Genomic DNA, 17,165 nt, shown 5'->3' with positions numbered 1-17,165 from the left:
TAAGACCTTCCATAGCAACATCTGTGGAGAAATAAATCCTTTTGTGCGGGGAAACATCTGTTTTCCATATAACTCTAAATAGTTAGGACTTGTATTTCCCACTACCTTTGTTTACTTAGCAAATAAATCTGTTTTCCACAGGATAGTTGGAACTGTGTGGATGGACCATGCAGATGCGACATTGAACATACTGTGCAAAACTGAGTAGATTCTCAAAACCACTTTATGGAGAGATCTTGGTGGTTCAGGACATATATACCACTCTTGTGGGGTAGATTCTTTTACCTTCTTGAGCAGGCTCATCACCACTTGTAACTTCAGCCCCAGGCCATCTGAAGCCCTCTCATGGCCTCTGTGGATACTGCACTCACGTGCACACATCCCAACACAGACACACACATGCAGACATGTGGTTAAAACCACATCGCATGCATGACTTTTTGATATCAATTGGTTCCCTGATGGAACTCCAAGAGTTTAAACATGTACATTTAATACTTTGTCACTTTTATTTGAAGTTACTTTAGTTCGCTTGGCTTTCATCTCTTCATTGTCATAGAAAACAGCTCCATGGAAGTAACTACATCCTCATCAGCACTTGTGATGTCTGTGCCCTGAGAGAACTACTGTTGTCAGTTTGGTGTCTATGTTTTCAGACATTTCTTAAACATTTATAGGTCGATATATGGACTATGGATAAATATATATATATATATATATATATATATGTTAACATAATAAACATATTTAAAATATACCCATATATCTTTATCTTATTTTGCTGCTTGCTTTTTAACAATGAGCAGTATATTGGTAGGTTGATCACTTGACCACAGTCTATATAATAACAAGACATGGCTGAGAGTAACCAGAGGCCCTCTAGCCACAGTTCACAGGCTACAGACATTGGTTATTTTATTTATAAAAGGATAGTTTTCAAGGCTGGCTCACTGGATGGGCAATATCACCCAAAAGTAGTATTAACTTTTCTTATGGTGTGACCAACTGACAAGAAGCTACTGCAGGAGGATGTTCTGGATGGACAAAGTCTACACTGGCAGGATAGGCCTTGCCATGGCAGGTGGCCTGTTGTCAGTGGGACCTCATGGTAGATGTTGGATCACACACACATCTGTGGCTTGGGAAGCAGAGACAGAACATTCCCCAACCCATATGTTCACTACCTAAAGATAGGTTCCACAACCAGTTTCCACAACCTCCTTGTGTGAGAATTTTCTTTCTCTGAATGGGGTGTAATCAATGTTCCACCTCTTTATACATCCCAAGGAGAAGCCAAAATATAACTATGCCAAAGTGAAGTATGAGCCTGTGAGTTTATTGCACTTTCTTACAGAGTATGAGGGTGGGTGTGCCTACAGGAGTGTGGGTGGGGGAAAGTCTGTACACAGCATAGATAGTAGTTTCCTCATAGTTGCAAAGATGGAGCCCCCTTTCCCCTAGTCTTCCCCAATGTCTGTACTGTAAGTTGAGACCCTGAGGACATGCAATCATTAGGGCAGAGATGTATACAGTTGTTTGGGAGGAGTGACTAGATTCTTGGGAGAGGGACCAGTGATCCTATCTGTGCCCTGTTCAATTCAGGAAAGTGAACAGTGAATGAGCCCGGCTGTGATGACCTTTTGCCAGCAGGTACAGCTGAATACATGAGGGGTGACAACGGTTTAGCCTGGGGGACAGCACTATTCACGGTCTAGTAATAGTGCCACCAGCTGGGGAATGGAATGTTCACACACACTTCAAGGGCAAAGTATAGTATCAGCTAAACACCTAGAATTGTTCTTAGGCATTCTCTCACATACTGGCTTCTCCCTTCCTGTGCTTGACTACCTCAGATCCAGGCATCTATTCAAGCCACACTGAAAAGGAAAAGCATGAAACCTGGGAAGATCTGGGTCTCCTTCTCTCAGGAGCTCTACAAAACCTTCAGCCTGCTTCACCAGAACTGGGGCCGTTGCCTAGCAACAAGGACAGGTGGGACCACCAGTGTCCAGTAAACAGGAAGCCAGTGTGTGACGTTGGACCTGTACTGATGTAGCATTGAGATTGTGGGTGATGCTGATGTGAGACTATTCTACAGCCAGTGGAGGATAGGGAAAATAAAGCCACCATAGGATGCTAAGCCTAGGCCTGTTTAATTTGCTATGAAAGGCAATGTTGTTGCATGTGCTCCCTTGTGCACTTGTGGGCTTGATTCTCTATGGAGACATGATGAAGAAGACCCATGGGCTGTGGGATCCAACCCAGACTACCAGCTTCTGGCCAAGCATGTGTGTGTGTGTGTGTGTGTGTGTGTGTGTGCATGCGTGTGTGTGGACCAGCGTTGTAACTGCACGATTGGCTACTGTGGAGGAGTATCTATCACTTGTTTATCAGACCATTGCCTGTGAGGCTTTTATCTTTTAGTATCTGGACTTTTCTCTCTGGCTCCATCAGTGCCCACGAATACCCTATTTGTTCTACTTTAGTGTATTTTTGATTCTTCTGTTTGTTTTCTTAGAGCTGTGATAATGGCACAGTATCCTCAGTGGTTATCACCTTGTTTCCTTTCTCTATTCATTTGTTTTTTCCTCAATACATTCTGGGTAATGCTTCTTGATTTGTTTTATTTTTATAACCTATAAAAATTTGTTTCGTTGGTTGGTTTGTTGGTTTTAAGGGCTTTTGTTGTTGTTGTTTTGGTTTTTTGTGGGGTTTTTTTTGGGGGGGAGAACAACATACATGAGAATTGTATCTGTATTACTTCCATCACTTGCAAATTTATTTCTAAATTTAAATTTTAATTATTATTATTCAGAGAGAGAGAGAGAGAGAAGGAAAAGAAGGTGGAGGGAGGAGGGAGGAAGAGAGAGACAAAGAAACTGAGACAGAGATAGAGAGAGAGAGCTGTTTTCGCATCACTAGAAAAGGATTTGTCTTACACAATTTTCTACTTTAAATGTTGATTGATTCATTAATTGATTGATTGATTGATTTCCTCTTTATGGTGAGTCTTTGATCTGGAAGGCCTTGAACTCACCAGGTAGCCCAAGAAGATCTGGAAGCCCTCTGGGTGTCACAAGACAGAGGGGATTCCATCTTCAGATTCCCTGAAGTGAGCTTCCACTAGTCTATAATGCAAGGTTACTTTACACGGTAATAAAAACTGAATAAGTATTTTTAAAAAGTATTTTATGCAGACACACACACATGCACACACACCTGCACACGCACACACAGACACACACATATACAGGCACACACATACACACATCACACACACACCATACACATACACACACACAGACACATACATATACATACACACACATACACACATCACACATGCACACACACCACATACAGACACACAGGCACACATATACATATACAAAACCACATACACACATCATCCATACACACACCACACACATGCGCACACACACATGCACACGTGCACTCCCATACAAGCACACACACACATACGTGCACACACAGAGAGAAGCACAGAAATTGTATGGCTTCATCAGGATCTGCCTTTTATAAAAGGAGAAAGATGAAAATGATAATAGTAGATAATATGCCGAATAGAGATGTGGTCTTTATTTAGAACACGTAGAGGTTAAATGTATCTCAGTGTTTCGTAACACCCCTCCCTCTCACAAGCTGCTTTACCTTTATGATGTAAGGCTTGGTCATCATGATGTAATTGGATTGTTTGCTCAGCATGGCTAAAATCACCAATTTTACCCAGGGCCAAAGTCTCAACGCGGGGGGGGGGGGGGGCGCGGAGGTTAGTATTTTCGCAAACTTTGCCTCCTATAATAAGTAAGACTAACATCATCTTTTTCTTTCTGGCTCATTGCCAGGGAGTCTCTATCCTCAGCTTCCTGTCCATGGTCTCCTGCCTTGTGACCCCTCTTGTTTCTACCACTTGGCAGCTGCTTCTTCAAGCTCAGGAGGAGGATCTCTCTGCTGCTCTGGAGCCATGGCTATTTCTCTTTGTGCCCAGCAGACCCAGAATAAAACAAAACAAAACAAAACAAAACAAAACAAAACAAATCAGATGTGCTACAGCCCATCTGGGACAGTCCAACCCATCCTATCCACAACCCTGGAGATGATTCAGGACATGTGGATGGCAATGGTGGAGACCATCAGGAAGTTCTCACACACAGGACTCAGGAGTGGAGTGGTGGTTGAGATAAGCCTGGTGTCCGCGAGTGGGAGAGTGCAGGGCAGTCTCTCTGTCAAATGACATTTAAACTCAACTGCGGACTTTATGGAAGAAGTCTTTTTTTTTTTATTTTATTTTATTTTGTAAGCTATGTTTTTTATTTTTCTAGATGAAGGGACATCCGGTTCCATATTTCAATTAGGAGTAGCTAAGCAGATGGCTAGGAGGCCATGTGGCTGGGGCAGAGTGACCGAGATAGGTCCACTCAGGTCAGGACTGGCCAGGAAGGCCATCACAGGACTTGAGACAATTCCTCAATGGTTGCTTTGTTATGTAAAGCCACACTAAAGTCACTTATTTTGCCTAAAAATGTTGCATAAAGTTTAGATTCATTTAGAAGACTTACTTTGACTAATCAATGCCTAGGCAACCTGAGACCCTGGGATGGGTAAAGGTTACTAGGAAGGAAAGAAATGGGTATATTTCAAGTTCATTCTTCAAACACTGAATGTGAATTGCACCTATTCTACCTCCATGCTCCAGAAGGGAAGGAATCACAACGTCAGGCAGGATACATACAAACAGCAGACAAGTTTCATGACGCATCTAATTACATCAAATATGTGCCACATTTTTCTTCAACTCCTGCAAGCACGCCTGCACAGCCTACCTAATCTTAATTGTGATTTGTGTGGATTCCTTGCATTTGGGTTTCATTGTTACACATTAGATTCTGTAATTTGGGACTTCCAGCATGACAGGAAACACAAGATTTGTCTCTTCAATTGGGCCACATCTTTCTTTTATGACATACAAAGCCTACTTTGCTGAGTCTACTTAGGCATCCTGAAGAAGGAGATGCCATAAAAATCTTCAAAATCGATATAATAAATCAAGGCCCCTAGCCAGAAGGCTTCCCGATGAAACTGCTCTGCAGACCTGGCAGTTTTCTGACCATGTAGACACAGATCCATCCCATCCATCTTCCTAACTCAGAAGGCAACTTTAGAAGTAATTTGTTGGATTTTGAGACACTGCTGGTTTTTTTTTTTTTTTTTTTTTTTTTTCTGGATGTCTCAATGCGACTCTAAGATCTGACAGTCACGTGCTCCCTTCTCCCTTTTTTTCTGCCAGATTTCCCGCCTTACTGCTGGAGATGCCATCTGCTCTGCTTGCAGTGACGGAGGCATCACAGAGTCTCTGTTGTCAATTTTGTTCCAATATCAAACAATTGCTAGTTTAGTTTCAAGGCAGCCTTATACCATAAAGCTCCTCACCGACTCTCACGCATCCCATGGCAGTCAGGGTAACTCATATTTGTGTGCATGTGACAGTCATAGTAACTTGAATTTGTGTATGTACATGTTCCTGTTGGTTCAGGTAGGCTCTCGTGAAGTAGAGCACGTGTCCATGGATGCACACTCACATGGAGGCCAGAATACAACCTTCATAGTCATCCCTCAGATATTGTCCATCTTGGTTTGTGTGTGTATGCCGTGTGTGTGTGTGTGTGTGTGTGTGTGTGTGTGTGTATGTGTGTGTGTGTGTGTGTTATGTATGTGTGGGTACCTGCAGGTGCCTGAAGAAGGTATCAGATACCTTGGAACTGGGCCGACCTCTAGGTGATTTGTGAATCACCTGTCATGGGTGCTGTAATCTAACTGGGGTCCTTTAGAAGAACAGTTAGTTAGTCCTTGTAAGTCCTGAGCTATTGTTTCAGCCTTGTTTGCTTGTCTGTTTGTTTTGTTTGTTTGCTCGTTTTTCTGAGCCAGGATCTTTCATTGGCCTGAGAGTTGCCAGGTAGACTATGCTGGCTGGACAGTACCCAGTTCCAAGGTATCTGATACCTTCTTCAGGCCCCTGCAGGTACCCCCACACACATACCACACACACACACACACACACACACACACACACACACACACACACACACACACACACACGGCATGAATCTGCCTGTTTCTGCCTCTCCAAAGCTGGCAGTACAAGTGTGCACTACCACACCTGGCTTTTTCTCTGCAGGTTCTTGACACTGAACTCAGGTTCTCCTGAACTGACTAAATTCTCTCCTCAGTCCGTAGCTTCTATTTTTGATATGAAGTCTTCCTTTGTTGTCTAGCCTAGTCTTGAGCTCCTGGCTTCAAGTGAGCCTCCTGTCTCAGTCTCTGGAATACCATGGACTCAAGGCATCTTAGCTGAATAGCATCCTCAATCTGCAACATTAGAGTGGTTATTTCTGGTGCCAACTGTCACTGGCTTGCTTTGCACTGGTCTTCTGTGTGCATGCAGAAGGTGAACACACTTCCTGCCAGTGACCTCCTCAGCATGTCTACAAAACAGAGAGGTTGACAGCGATGACTGGGGTGGAGCAGAAAATACTACCAAAGATGCCACCACCAAGGCCCCTCAGTATTGTCACTGTCACAGGGCAGTAAGCACTGGCTCCAGCCCCTCATTCTCACCATGAGATTATTGCTCCTGGCAGCCCTTTTGTAGCACTATTGCTTTCAGCTGTTCCAAGTACCTTGAGGGTGGGGTTTCCAGTTCCTTCTACTTCTGGGGTTGAGACTGATCCACTAAATAGAAAGGATTTAGGGAGGAAACTGGAAAGCACATGCTTCGCAGGGGGAGATTTACTGTTTTGCTGTTTGCTAACTCTAGTCTCAGAATTCAGTATTGAAATCCTGCATGGTTATTGTGCTGGTGGAACTAGACAGTGTATAAAGACTGTTAGGCAATGGTAAGAAACAGGCCAGGGCCTGGGACGATGACTCAGCAGTTAAGAGCAATTGATGACTTGCAGAAGACCCAGATTTGGCTCACAGCACCCAGGCTTGTGGCTCACAACCATCAGTAACCCTAGTTCCAGGAACTCTGATGTCCTCTTCTGGACTACTTAGGCATAACACACACATATGGTACCCATTCAGACATGCAGGGAAAACATTATATACATCTCTCTGTCTTAATGTTTCTCTCATTTACTGTGTTTGCATCTGTGTATGTGTGGTGTATATGCCATGTAATGGATTGAACTGTGTACAATACACGTAACATAGTAAAACTGTAAATACGTGTATTTTTATATATAATATACATGTATATAGTAGTTAAAATAATACATGTATGTATTAACTAATTCTACTTCTACTTCCAATTCTCCTTATTCTCCACTCTTTTGAGAAGCAGATTAAGCCTGTCTTCTCCAGAGCTGCAGACAGCAGAGCAAACTCTTGGTAGATGGTACCTAAGGAATAGCAAACACTAGGAGAATGTCAGCGTCCAGGGCTCTGAGTGAATTCTACCTGACTCAGAACCACAGACATGCAATGTGCACATAGAACACACTACACGTTTACACGTTTACACGTTTACTCTTACCTTTGAGAATGTTCTCTCTTGTGAACTGGATCACTGGTAGTGTCAGGGGAAAAAAAAGCAAACTACTTCGTCTGTAGGAATAGGTACCAGATGCATTTGATTTCCATAACTCACACAAAATAGTTGAGCATGTTGGACGAACACTCGTATACTCACAATCTCAGCAACATGGAGGTGGAGACAAGTGGGTCCCTAGCAAGCTACACTAGCTTGCTAAACAAATCCCATGACAGTGAGAGACTTTACCTCAAAAGTAAGACAAACAAACAAACAAATAGACTTTGCGGCTGGCTCAGATGGGGCCCAGCTCTTCAAGTGTGTCAACCCCAACACCTACTCTATCTATGAGATGCCAAACCATGAGGAGGAGTCAGTGCTTCAGAACCTGATCTTGGAGCACCGCATCACCCATGAAGATGAAAACCTGAAGCATGGCTATGATAGAAGTCATCTCGGTGATGTTCTGGTATTTATAGTGCTTCAGAGAGCAGAGGCCCTAAGGCAGATCAATGACTTGTGGCCAATGGGTCTTGAATGTGGAGCTATGTGGGCAGAGAAATATGCTGAGTGGTGTGCTGCTGTTTCCAGTGTCACTGTGACAAGGGAATTTGTGATGGATACGTAGGAAGAATGGAAGGACAGAGTGGTGAGCATGTTGTGGAGAGAGGCTAAACTGCGTGCAAGGCCTGAGCTACTGACAGGTGCCATGTTGATGTTCATGGCCTGCAGTGTTGCCTGAGGACATGTTGATGTGTGTAGCCTGCATTGTTGTCTGAGATCATGCTAATGTGCATGCCTGCAGTGTTGCCTGAGGTCATGCTGATGTGCATGCCCTGCATTCTTGCCCGAGGCCATGTTGATGTGCTTGCCTTGCATTGTTGCCTTAGGACATGTTGATGTGTATAGCCTGCATTTTTGCCTGAGGTCATGTTGATGTGAATGGCCTACACTGTTGCCTGGCGTCATGTTGATATCTATGGCTCATGCTGCCACCAGGGGCCATGTCTGGGTTTGTAGTCCTGCTGGAGTGTCTACTGTCCCAATGGCCCTTGTTACCACCAAAGGCCATGCTGATATCCTTAGTCTATGCTGCCACCTGAAGCTATGTCAATGTCCACGGGATGGTCTGTCACCAGGGTCTGTGTCGGTGTCCAGGGCACATACTGCCACTGGAGACCGTGATGATGTTCATGGCATGTGCTGATGCCAGAGGCCAGGTGGGTGTCAGTGGTCCATAATGTCAGATACCTGTTGAAGTCCATGATTCATGCTCTTGCTGACTGTAAAGGACAAGGAAGCTTCTTCTGCAGTGGTATAGGTGACTACAGCCTCATAGTTGATATAGAGGGACACAGAAGGCTTCTGTGACAACGCCTATCCCTTCTGCCACTCCCCAAAACTAATAGCCTAGACAGAAAGCTATTGAAGAAAACTCCTCAAAATCATGATAAGGATAGTGAAGTGTAGCTCTCCACAATAGATGGCTATTGGAGAGGCTGGGGGTGGGGAGGAACTCACTTTTCTTTAAGGGGTTGGCCACTGGGAGGTTTGGCCATGCTCCAGTGACTGTATGGGCAACACAAATTGGATTTGTTGGGGGTTTTCTCTTGTTTTGAGGGGCAGCACAAGGGTGGAGGGATGGACATGGGAGGAGTGGGGAGCAAGCAATAATCAATGAAAATATTATGTGAAAAAAATAAATGAATAAAAGGGTGCCCAGCCTTTAAAGAATGACACTGAGATTGTTTTGTGACCTCAATAGGTGCTCACCCCTGCGCGTGCGCACAAACACACACACACACATACACACACACACACAGAGAGAGAGAGAGAGAGAGAGAGAGAGAGAGAGAGAGAGAGACAGAGTGACAGAGAGACAGAGAGACAGAGAGACAGAGAGACAGAGAGACAGAGAGACAGAGAGACATAATTGCTTGCTTATGTTTTGGTTCCTGATTAAAATAAAATAGCTTTTTGTAAGAAAATTTTATAAGTAATATTTAGTTGCACTCATCACTCATCACTGCCTGTGAGATCATCCCAGGTTGGTGCTGTAGATATTTAGAACAAATGCTGTTGAATATCAGCTGAAGGGACCCGTTTTCTTCAGGACCTGCAATTGGTTGCTCTCACTCCTATCACGTGATCCCCACTCTCTCCCTCTCAGTCTCGCCGTCCTCTCCTTCCTGCCATATACATAAAAGATTTATAAATTGGTTCCAAACTTTTTCCTCTCAGAGGTTCCTGTTTTCACAACACCGGGTCTGTCATTTAGAAAGAACTATCATACACTTTGAATGTCGGCAGTAGGGAACAGGGCCAGGCAAACTTGTAAGCTAAATCTAGCCCACGGCCTATTTGTGAAAATAAAGTTTTATTGGCACACAGCGTTACAGCTGCATTTGTCAACATTGACATACCCGGGGAGAGGGAACCACAATCGAGGAATTGCCTCCGTCAGAGTGCCCCGCGGGCATGTCTGTGCCGCATTTATAACTGATTTATGAGGCGGGTGCAGCCCACTGCAGATGAGATCACCCTTAGCCCGGTGGGCCTGATCTGGGTCAGAAAGGTTTATGGACGTGAACCCAGAATTCAGTAAGAAGTATGCCTCCATGACTCTGCTTCAAGCCTTCCTTCCAGATTCCTGCTTCAAGTTCTTGCCTTGGCTTCCATCTTTGATGGATTATAAGCTGTAAACTAAAGTAACCCCCTTTTTTCCCATGTTGCCTTTGGTTAGGGTTTTGTCAAAAGAACTAAGTAAACCAAAATACTCAGTCACACTTGCTCTTTACCAGATTTTCTATGTTTTTTAATGTCGTGTATGTGTGTGTGTGCGCGTGTGTGTGTGCGCGCGCACACACACACACTTCAATGTAAGGATTAAATAGTAGCTAATGGAACAGTAAGGCTAACAAAACCTGAAATATTCATTATCTTCCTTTAAAGAAGAAATGTTTAAATCTGATTTAAAAGATTGGAAAAGGTGAATGACAGTGTAAGACAGGGTTATACGCATAAATATAAATGACAATATTTTTCAACTTAAAACATCTTGAGTTCTTATATGAAGCAAAAGACTTATTAATATCTCCCCCAAAGCTAAGAAATTTAGTAAGATTTTTACAGAACACCTTACCTTTCCATGGCCCATTTGGAAATCCACAGAATGTTGCTAGGGAGACGCACGGGCTCAGGGACAGTCCCTCCTGTAAACATTTACCAGTGTCTTCTGTCATATTCAAACAGAATGCTGACCAAGCTGTATACCCATCATCACTTCCTGCGCCTCCCACAGACCTAGGGTGGTGTCTCATACACAGAAAGCTAACTACAAGTGCTTGCTGCAAAATTGTCTGATGGGGCTGCATTTGATAAGCCCATAATACATAATACACAATACATAATTGTGAAATTATCTGATAATACACAATACATAATTGTGAAATTATCTGATAATACACAATACATAATTGTGAAATTGTCTGATGGGGCTGCATTTGATAAGCCCATAATACACAATACATAATTGTGAACCCAAGAGCATAAGAGAGATGTGACTTTAGGTGGGCTGCCTTGCAGAGGAGGGGGGAATGAAGCTGTGTCCCCCGTGGTTGAGGATGGACAGGACAGGTGATGGGGTATAATGATCATTGTACCTCAGACTATCTGACACTGCAAGCAGCCCCCAGTCAGATTTCCATGGCTTCTGCAGTGGACCTTGTTTGCTTAGAATGAAACCTTCAAGTTCTCTCTTCCCTTTTGCAGTGGGAGCGCAGCAGACAATGCTAATTTAGAGTGAGCTTAAAGCCAAAGGCAACCACTCATGGTTCTCTGCCATGCCTTTCAGCCTGAGGATAGTAATTTTGTAGAATTTTCCACTTTAAAGAAAAAAAAACACACCACTTCTTATGTCTTTGGCCAATGGGAATTAATTTTTTGGACATTGTACCTAATTAAATCAGCTCATCACCTTAATAACTCTGGTGGATAGCCTAAAGCTCTCTGGCCTCTCAATTTCATTCACTTGTGTGGTTCCTGTGACTGATTTATCTAAACCCCAGCACAGAGCTTTCTAAGTCTGGGACTTGGACCTGCCCCAAACACCACTGCTTCATGTTCCCCTAAATGTCTGATTTCCTTAATAATTATTCTTCATGAAGGCAGGGGTCTGTGTCTTTATGTCTCTTGGTTGTAATTCCATCCAGACACCATGCCTTGCCCATTACAGCTCCTCATTAAGTAGGTGCTTGTTGACTGAATAGATGGATGATTTCCTGAAGGCATCCGTTGCTAGAAGCAGGGTGGGGCGTAGAGAGAACAGCTTCTCAACGCTAGTGCTGGCGACGTTGAAGGTCCGGCATCAAGTCTTCTCTTCAAGTAGCTTGGCTCTTGGTGTGAAGCCATTTAAACAGGCTGGGAAGTCATTTTCCACTCATCTTATTGTCCTTTTTATGGGCTAATTTCATTTGGGGGAATCAGCCACTCCAGTCTCAGTCACTCTGGGGCTATGAGACTGTCCTCTGGGGACGTTCTCTGTGTCTTTAACTTCCAGAACACTTAGGCAGGAGCCAGTGGTGTGCCTGGGCTCATTGAGTGTGCACTGAGCCAGGAGCAAGACATAAAAGGGATGTCTGGTGTGAACAGAAAATGAGTACCGAGTCAGTTACTCAGGTGGAAAGCAATTAGTTTGCTCCAAGTTGGTTTTCTTTTCCCTTTTTCTGGATTATTTTTTCCTGCTTTCTTCTCTTTCTTCTTCCTGCCCCTCTGCCTCTTGCTCTTCTCCTTAAACCTTTTCTTCATCCTTCCTGATGTTGAACTTGAAAGAGAACAGAGGGAGGAGAAGAGGAGGTCTCTAATGCCTCTACAAGGTTTGCAAAGTTACGTTTCTATTGGTTTCTAAATCAAAAATACAGTTATGGAAGTATCTTAGAGAATATGTTTGCCCCGTAAGTACAAGGACCTGAGTTCGATTCCCAGAACTCATATTAGAAAGTCAGGCTTGGTGGCATGGCCTGGTGATCCCAGCCCTGGGAAGACAAAGGAAGGTGGACCCCTGGGACTGACTGGCCAGCTGTCTCTAGCCTACTTGATGAGCACCAGGCTGGTGAGACACCCTGTGTTAGAAAGAAGTCAGTAACAGGGTGCTTCCTCCCCCCACCGCCGGGAACTACATGAGGTGGTCCTCTGACCTCTATGACCACATGCATCCATGTCTAGATGTTTACCACTCCACACACGAGTATACACATACATAGACCTATGTACAGTAAAGTTTTTAAAATAAAATATAAGCAAACATTTTTAATTTAATACTAAAAATTATTAGTAACATATATGATATTCAGGACAAGGGTCTTCTGTGGAAGCTGTAAGGTGTAAAGGGTAGGAGTGGGCAGGGTTTACTGTGATCGGTGCTTCCATCCCTCAGCATCTGTGTTTAGAGACCCCCTTCCCCACTATTTCTCTTCTCTTTGTGCTCTTTTTAGAAAAGATTCTTATATAAGCATGTGTGTGAGTATGTGTGTGTGCATGTGTGTATGTGTATGTATGTATGTTTATGTATGGTATGTGTGTATATATCTATGTGTGTGTATGTATGTGTATATCTGTGTGTGTACGTATGTGTGTATATGTGTTTATGTGTGTGTAGGATATGTATGCAGCATATGTGTATATGTGTGTATGTATGTGTATATGTGTATATGTTTATGTATGTGAATGTATGTGTGTATGTGTGTATAAGTATGTATTTGTGTATGTGTGTATGTGTTATGGTATGTGTGTATGTATATATATGTGTGTATATGTGTGTATGTGTGTATATGTTTGTATGTTGTGTGTATATGTATGTGTATGTATGTGTGTATATATGTATATGTATGTATATGTATGTGCATGAGTGTGTATGTGTGTATATGTGTATATATGTGTGTATGTGTGTATATCTATGCATGTTGTGTGTATATCTATGTATGTGTGTATGTATATATGTATATAAATGTGTATGTGTGTGTATGTGTGTATATATGTGTGTATTCATGTGTGTATATGTATGTTTGTATGAGTGTGTATGTGTGTATGTCTATGTATGTGTATGTATGTGTATATATGTGTATATGTGTGTATGTTTATGTATGTGTGTATATGTATGTATATGTGTGTATGTGTATATATGCATGTATATATATGTGTGTATGTATGTGTGTATATGTGTATATATGTGTATGTGTGTATATGTGTATATGTGTGTATATGTGTGTCTGTGTATGTATGTGCATGTATGTATATGTGTGTATGTATATATGTATATGTATGTATGTATATGTGCATGTATATGCATGTATGTGTGTATATGTGTGTGTATATGTGTATTTGTGTGTATGTATGTATGTGTGTGTGTATATATGTGTATGTGTGTGTATATGTGTATATGTGTGTATATGTGTGTCTGTGTATGTATGTGCATGCATGTATATGTGTGTATATGTGTATGTGTGTATATGTGTGTATGTGTATGTGTGTCTATGTGTGTATATGTGCATGTATGTGTGTGTATATTTGTATAAGTGTGTATATGTGTGTATGTGTGTGTATATGTGTGTGTATGTATGTGTGTGTTTGTGTGTGTGTGTGTGTACACTCATGGCACTCATGTGGAGGTCAGAGGACAACTTTCAGAAATTGGTTCACTCCATCCACCATGTATATTCTTTTATTTCAACTGAGGTCATCAGATTGTGTGACATGTACCTTTAGCAAATGAGCCACCTCCCTTTTGTCCTGCATGTTTTTATAAAAAATCATGTGAGTACTGTAGCATCTCACTTATAGAAAACCATGTGGGTACCATAGCATCTCACATGACTCTTCATTTCAATCCCTTCAGTGGAACAGTGAACAGGGTCTTTTCAGAGGAGGAACTTCCTCAAACTCATGTAAGGAGAAACAGGAGGACGATGTTCACTGGACTTCAATGTTCTCTGCATCTCCCTGATACCTACCTGATAGTTCTTCACTGCACTGGGAGAAAGCTACTGAGGGAACGTTAAAGGCTCTCCACTTACAGTCACATCAGAAACATCTCCTTGTCTACGGGATTCCGTGACTACTAAGTGGGGTCCGATGTCACATAGTTTCCCCTTGCTCTGCTCTCAGGGAAGCTCCCAGGGTACAGAATGACAATTTTCCATTTGTACTACAGATCCTGGTCCAATGGGATGAGGAGGAAGCTACCTGGTTCAGCTAGATTCAGGTCAGGCTACTTACCCAGCATGCTATTTTCTGTCTAAACCATTGCTATAGGGGACACATGCTTCTAATGTGGCTTGCCAGGACCTTAGACAGGTCTAGGAGAAGAAGCAAAAGGTTCTATCACATTATACTCTTCAATGAATTCAGTAATTAATGATAGAGTTAATTAACTAATTAATGAATTAATTATTTACCAATTTTCCTTGTGTGTTGTGCATGCACCTGAGTGCAAAGGCATATGTTTTGTATAGCTCTCTGCTCTATTGCCTTGAGACAGGGTTTCTCATCCAGTCAGTTCTCCATTGGAGCTTGGCTGCCTCCCGGGTCAGCATGCTCTTGGGATATACTTGTCTCAGCATCCCTGTGTTCACTCATTATATATTAACTTGACACAGATATAGTGATACACAAGCTGTCATCATCCTAGAGGAGGGAACCTCGATTGAGTAAAATGCCCCCATAAGATCTAGCTGTAGACAAACCTGTAGGGTATTATCTTAGTTAGTGATTGATGTGGAAGGGCCTAGCCCATTGTGGGTGGTGCCACCCCTGGAGTGGTGGTCATGGTTTCTATAAGAAAGTAGGCTGAGCAAGCCATGGGGAGCAAGCCAGTAAACAGCACTCCTCTATGGCCTCTGCATCAGCTCCTGCCTCCAGGTTCCTGACCCGTTTAGCTCCTGTCCTAACTTGTTTGAAGATGAATAATGATATGGAAGTGTGAGTCAAATAAACCCTTTCCTCCCCAAGTTGCGTTTGGTCATGATGTTTATCACAGCAATAGCAATCGTAAGACAACTCCCTGCTGATGTTGCAGGCATCCACAACATCTAGTTTTTATGTAAGAGCTGCCGATTCAAACTCAAGGCCCCAGGTTTGCTTAGCAAGGGCTCTTACAGACTGAGTCATCTCCTTAGCCTCTGGTCTACTTTCTTAAGTGCTGGATGTGAAGGCCTCCTGCATCTTAGAGTATTTGTGACCGTAGTCCAACACACATTTGCAGATGACCATGCCATATTGTAGTGTGGGAAGCTCGGACATACTCAAAGCACCACAGTCACAATACAATTAAGCATCTTAAAGCACTGTGTTTTATGACAATTTTATAAAGTGGCGGGGGTGGGGGTGTCTCTGACTTTATGTTCCCATGTCATAAAGCAAGCCATATCAGGAAGAGAAAGACAGTTTGTCTGTCAGAGAGGAACAATAACAAGACACTTCCCCCCTCTCTGCAGAGAGGCAAATGTGGCACCAAGCAAGGGACTCCCATTGGAAACGTTACAGAGGATAATATGTCAAAGACAAGACCACAATATTGCTGTTCCTCGGGCTGGGGCTGTGAGAAGCCCTTACAAGTTTTTCTTCAATTTCCTTGTGCAGCCTCCTTGTGAGTGGAGTGATTTAGGTCCTTTTAAAAGGATTTGTTTGAAAGAAAACTTCTTAGACCATAGGGCCAGTTTGTCTCTCCCTCTCTCCGGCCTTTGTGAGTGAACAAAGCCACCACTTGTCCCCACACGGGGTGCAAAGAGAGGTTTGGTGTGGGTTTTACGGCCCATTCAGGCTCCTCATTCAGCTGGTTATAAGTGAAATCTTTAGAAGCCGCACAGCAGGAATCTTTCGCTTGGGGCACAAGGTTGGGAGGGAATCTTGGAAAAAAAAAGTTTCTATTGAAACTGGTGGGCTGTTGGGAAGAAAGTGTCTTCTTTGGACTTCCTTAATGGAAGTAGGGGAAATAAACACACACAGGAAACTATTTAGCCTCTCCGTGAACTTCATGTTACCTTCTGCTTATCAAAAAAAAAAAAAAAATCTACTGAGAATGCCTGAGAAATTTGTGTATGTGAGTATATGTACATAGTTAGGTCTTGTATGTGAATTTACATGTGTATGTACATTCATGTAGAATGCCTATGCAGACTGCTACAAAAATATCCATGTTGATTGGATAACTTCTACGAACATATACATCTGGACAACTCTCATGGTATTTTTAGCTGTGCCACCCAAAGCACATATACATATTTTGCAGGGGTCTCACTTTATAGCCCAGGCTGGCCTTGAATTTTCAGTGATTTTGCAGCCTGTCTCTCCCATGCACATACATATATATCACATACATATGCATGTACATATGCATGTATATCATATATATATCCTGTACATATATATCCTGTACATATATATCCTCAGGTAGCCCCAGCTAGCCTTGAACTCATTATGAAGTCAAGGATGACTGTGACCTCCACCTCTTGACTCTGTCTCTCAAGTGGAGTGTCACTGAATGCCTAATATTATGGTCTGGATTCAAGTATTTGTGTTTTGGGCCTCTAAGAAGATAGTTGTGTGTTGTACAGAGGGA

Source organism: Arvicanthis niloticus, chromosome 21 (assembly GCF_011762505.2).
Source record: "Arvicanthis niloticus isolate mArvNil1 chromosome 21, mArvNil1.pat.X, whole genome shotgun sequence".
NCBI lineage: Eukaryota > Metazoa > Chordata > Mammalia > Rodentia > Muridae > Arvicanthis > Arvicanthis niloticus.
This window is presented reverse-complemented; position numbering follows the sequence as displayed.